Genomic DNA, 5884 nt, shown 5'->3' on the forward strand with positions numbered 1-5884 from the left:
CCTCCACACAGGGGCACGCACTCAGGGACACAGATACATCAGTTCTCTCTTAACCACTCAGAAATAGTCTACCATCCACCCTGCTACTGGCAGTAATTCAGAGGCAAGAAGAGACAAAAATCAAAATTAAGTTCGAAGCCCAAAAAGCTAAGAAATTATCAAAAAAGTAATGGATTATAAGGTCCATATTCTATCTATAAATTCTTACTTTTCCCAAAATCTAAAGCTGGCCATGTGGGTAGTGGCCAGGAAGAGTTTTTCTTTAGATTTATGTATCACCTGCATATATGAATATATGTATGCCACTTGCAAGCATAGGGCCTGTGAAGACCGAAAGGGTATCAGGTCCCCTGGAACAAGAATTATAGCCAGGGGGCTGGTGAGATGGATCGGCGGGTAAGAGCACCAACTGTTCTTCCAAAGGTCCCGAGTTCAAATCCCAGCAACCACATGGTGGCTCACAACCATCCATAACAAGATCTGATGCCCTCTTCTTTCTGGAGTGTCTGAAGTCAGCTACAGTGTACTTATATATAATAAATAAATCTTTAAAAAAAAATTATAGCTGGGCATGGTGGCACAAGCCTTCAATCCCAGCACTCGGGAGGCAGAGGCAGGCGGATTTCTAAAGTTAGGGCCAGCCTGGTCTACAAAGTGAGTTCCAGGACAGCCAGGGCTACACAGAGAAACCCTGTCTCAAAAAAAAAAAAAAAAAAAAAAACCAAAGAATCATATGGTTGGTTGTCAACTATGATGTTTGTACTGGTGATCAAACCTGTGTTAGAGCAGCTCAAGTGCTCTGACCACCAAACCATCTCTCTAGGACCCAAAAGCAGGGATTTCTAAAAACCACATGGTGGCTCAGATCTGACACTCTCTTCTGGTGTGTCTAAAGACAGCCAGTGTACTAATATATAGTAGTAAATAAATCAGGGGTGGGAGGTGGAGTGGGGTGGTGGGGGTATGGGGGGCTGGGGTAGAGCAAGTTCAATTCCCAGCAACTACATGATGGCTCACACCCATCCATACAGTTACACTATACTCATATACAAAATAAATAAATCTTTTAAAAAAAACAACCACAAGCCGAGCAGTGGTGGTGCATGCTTTTAATCCCGTCACTTGGGAGGCAGAGGCAGGCGGACTTCTGAGTTCAAGGCCAGCCTGATGATCTACAGAGTGAGTTCCAGGACAGCCAGGGCTATACAGAGAAACCCTGGTTTGAAAAAACAAAACAAAAAACTCATAAATAAAAAAGCATCAAGCGCCGGGCGTGGTGGCACATGCCTTTAATCCCAGCACTTGGGAGGCAGAGGCAGGAGGATTTCTGAGTTCAAGGCCTACAGAGAGTTCCCGAACAGCCAAGGCTACACAGAGAAAACCTGTCTGGAAAAACAGAAAAAAGAAACAAAGAAAAAAAGAAAAAGAAAAAAAAGTCCCAGGTACTGGCTTTTAGCACCTAAGAAAACCAGACATTATCACCTAATGAGGTTTAAAGTTGTATATGTTAGTCCCAAAACTGTTCCATGAAACCGTTTTTTTGTTTTTTTTTTTTTGGTTTGATTTTTCAACACAGGGTTTCTCTGTATAGCTCTGGCTATCCTGGAACTCACTTTGTAGACCAGGCTGGCCTTAAACTCAGAAATCCCCCTGCCTCTGCCTCCTGAGTGCTGGGATTAAAGGAGTGCTCCACCCGGCCCAGCCCTTATTTACATTTCTTATTTATTTATTTATTTATTTATTTGAGACAGGGTTTCTCTGTGTAGCCCTGGTTGTCCAGGAACTCACTCTGTAGACCAAGCTGGCCTCTAACTCAGAAATCTGCCTGCCTCTGCCTCTGGGATTAAAGGCGTGCGTCACCATGCCCCGCTTTATTTTTTTGTTTGTTTGTTTGTTTGTTTGTTTGTTTTTTTGGTGCCTCTGCCTCTCAAGTGCTACCAAGTGCTGAAATTAAAGGCATGCACTACCAACCAAATGAAATCCTTTGTTACGTGAGTTTTTTCTTTTGCAAGAAAAAAGAAAGTCTGTTCAGTTATAATATAACATCTAAAAAGTATTCTTCTAAGCTCCACCCAATGCCACTTGATTTCCATCCAGGCAAAAGATTCAAATGGGAGGTAACTGTAATGAAGCTGGGTACTGACAACTTTTCCATTTGGGCTGCCTAGAGCAAGCTACAGTTACAGGACACAAGTAGCCAGAGCCCTGGAAGGCCATGGTGGTGACACAGAAAGACTGGTGGTTTGGAACCTCAGCGCACTGGGGCGGCGGGTCCGGGTACCACCGCGAACCCATACATAGGGCCTGACTCCTGTCAGAGGCGGACGCCGCAGGTCTGGTCTCCTCTGGAAAAAAACCAACCCGGGCTTCTCAGGACACGAAAGGGGTCCCACGCCCTCTCAAACCCACTATGCGTAACCAGAGTCCTCCAAGATGGCCTGGGGTGCCTTAGAAGCCCCCACACGGTGCCCTGCCTGTAGACCGTCTAAAAGTCTGAATTTCGGGATCCAAGGGCTCAATTGCACCCCTCCACTTAAGGTACTCACCGAGCACGGCAACCAGCAGCAGGGCAACAGCAGCAGGGCACGCAAAGGCGGGTGGGCGAGCTTAAAGACCGAAGGGATGGCCAGGCCCCGCCCACGGCGTCACAACAGTTTCAAACCCCGCCCTCGCCCTGCACCTAGGATGCTTTAGTGCTTTGGGTGACAAGCTGGATTTGCCTTTTTATCACCCCCTAAAGCAAACTGGTTTGTTCTTGTTGTTCTTGTTTGTGTGTTTATATTTTAATTTGCTCAAAGCTAATATCCTTGAAAGGGCATTGAGAGTTTCTTACTTCTCCTGCCTCTCCTTAACACTTCCTTCACTAATAGTCCTATAGCTACAGATGAGACACTCTGGCTTTTTAGTCTGACACACACACACACACACACACACACACACACACACACACACACACAAATCAGGCTTGGTAGTGGATACCTATAATTCCAGTTTTTAGCACAGGAAGACAAGAAGGTCAGCAGTTCAGGGTTAGATTTGGTTGCAAACCAAGTTTGAAGTCAGCCTGATCTATCTGAGACCTTGTCTATTAAAGAAATAATAACGGCCAGGCATGGTGGTGCACACCTTTAATTCCAGCATTTGGGAAGCAGAGGCAGGCTGGTTTCTGAGTTCGAGGCCAGCCTGGTCTACAAAGTGAGTTCCAGGACAGCCAGGACTACACAGAGAAACCCTAACTCGAAACAAACAAACAAACAAAAAACAAACAAAGAAAGAAAGAATAATGCTCACTCCTGTCCTGAAAGAAAATCTGTTAACCTCTTTTTTGGGTCTCCTGTGACTTGACTCAAAAAGTCATTTTTTTTCTCCATTTTATATGTATGGGGTGATGTTGCCTGCACATATATATGTCCACTACTTGTGCATCTGGTGCTCAGGGGGTCAGAAGAAGAAATCGGATCCCCTGGAAGTGGAGTTATGGATGGCTGCCAACCACCATGTGGGTGTTGTGAACCTAACCCAGGTGCTATGCAGGAGCACCAGATGCTCTTAGTCACTGAACCATTTCGTTGGCCCCTTGGTTATATGTTTGAGAGAGGACCTCTTTAAGCTTTGAACTTACCGAGAGAAAGTTGCCCTTGAGCTCTAGAACTTCCTGGTATCCTCACATCCTGAAGGTAAAAGCATGTGACTTCTTCATTAAACTTCTCTTTACTGTAGACACAGAATGAGCAGTATCTCTCTCCCCTTCACTCTTTCTTTTTCTTTATATCTTGTTTTGTTTTGTTTTAAGACAGGGTTTCTCAGCTGGGCGTGGTGGCGCACACCTTTAATCCCAGCACTTGGGAGGCAGAAGCAGGTGAATTTCTGAGTTCGAGGCCAGCTTGGACTACAGAGTGAGTTCCAGGACAGCCAGGGCTACACAGAGAAACCCTGTCTCGAAAACACCCCCCCCCAAAACAGGAACTTTTTTTTGGTTGTTGGTTTTTTTTTTGTAAAAAAAAAAAAAAAAAAGACAGGGTTTCTCTGTGTAGCCCTGCAGTCCCAAAACACACTCTGTAGACCAGACCTACCTTGAACTCTGCCTCTGTTGGGGGTAAAGACATGCACCAACACATCCGGTTGAGGATTTTTTGTTTGGTTTTTCTGGGTCCCTCCCCAGCTTCAGTCTTTTTTTTTTTTTTTTCATTGTTTGGTTTTCTAGAAAGGTTTTTTCTGTGTAGCCCTGGCTGTCCTGAAACTCACTCTGTAGACCAGGCTGGCCTTGAACTCAGAAATCCACCTGCCTCCGCTTCCCGAGTGCTGGGATTAAAGGCCTGTGCCAGCACTGCCTGAAGTGTGTGATTCTTATCACAAGTATGACTTTGAACTCGAGGCAGTCCTCCTGCCTCAGGCTTTCAGGTGCAAGGATTACAGATATGAACCACCACCATGGCTGCTACCTTTTTTTTTTTTTGTAATTACACACAAGAGCCAGGCAATGGCAAGCCATGTACAGAGAAACCCTGTCTCAAAAACAAAACAAAAAACAAAAAACAAACAAAAATCACCCAGAGGATACCAAATGCATGCTGCCTATGGAAGATTAAGTTCCAACAGTTTGAATCTGGAAGAAGACGCTCTGTGTCGCATAACCAGAACATTTATGCTTCTGACGCACTTTGAGAAACTTTCTTTTTCGGCTGTCTAGGAACATCTTGGGTACCCTTCTGCAGGCTCTCTGAGTGCCTCCTCTAAAGTCTGAGAATAGCAGATTGGTAAAATGGTTCCATCAGAGAATCACTTGCGGCACAATCCTGGGGACCCAAATTCTACCCCAAAGTCCAAGGAAAGGCAGAGAAAGAAAACCAACGGGGCAAAGCAGCCTGCTGACCTGCATGGGCACAGAGGTACCAATGCCCTTCACCTATTATCATGAACTCACAGGCACACACAATATTTTAATTTTTGAAAATAAGATTTGAGAAAATTAAGGACTTTCTGCACACATCTAGGCAAAAGGATGTCAAACCTATTAAGATTGAGAAAATAGCTGGGCCAGGTGGTAGTGGCAGTGGTGGTGGCCCACGCCTTTGATCCCAGCACTCAGGAGGCAGAGACAGATGAATTCGAGGCCAGGCTGGTCTACAGAGTGAGTTCCAGGTCAACCAGGGAACCTGTCTTATGCCACCCCCTTACCCACCCACCCCCCACCCCCAAAAAAAGCAAGGAAAACTTGCCAATCAGGATCATACATGCCTATAATTTTGGCACTAGGGAGGCAGAGGCAGATGGATCTTTGAAAGTTTGAGGTAACCTGGTCTATACTGTAGCAGAATTTTAGAAGAGCCTTTGCACCAGGCTATTACTCCAGAGAGAAGGCCACTTAACCTTGAGAGAATCAGCTTGCAAATAATCAGTGATTGTTATCTGAGATTCAAGGGGTTGTTCTCCTAGGGAATTTCAGTCTCTTAGCATATAACCACAGTCAGGAGACATTCCTTGCATACCTGGAAGTTTAATAATGACTGTTTTTGTTTGGGTAATGGTGCCTTAAGAAACCACCTAAATCAGATAAGATATTTTAGCATCGGAGAATTGACTTGCTAAAAGACCTTTTGTGTAACAATCAAAAATCTGGGCACTGCTGGAAACATCCTTCTTCTCCTTGTCTGGAATAACCCAGGATACCACACTGTATAGTCAGTTCTGGGCCAATCAGAGTTACAAAGGGAGTCTTTGCCTCAAAACCAAAACAAAACAGGAGGCTGGAGGCAGGGCTCAGTGGTTTAGCATATTTGCTCTTGTAGAGACTCTGGGTCAGACTCTCAGCACCTACATGGTAGCTCACAAGCTGTCCGTAACTCCAGTTCTTTTTTTTTTTTTTTTTTGGTTTTTGAAGACA

This window comes from Mus pahari, chromosome 14 (genome assembly GCF_900095145.1).
Source record: "Mus pahari chromosome 14, PAHARI_EIJ_v1.1, whole genome shotgun sequence".
In the NCBI taxonomy this organism is placed as follows: Eukaryota; Metazoa; Chordata; class Mammalia; order Rodentia; family Muridae; genus Mus; species Mus pahari.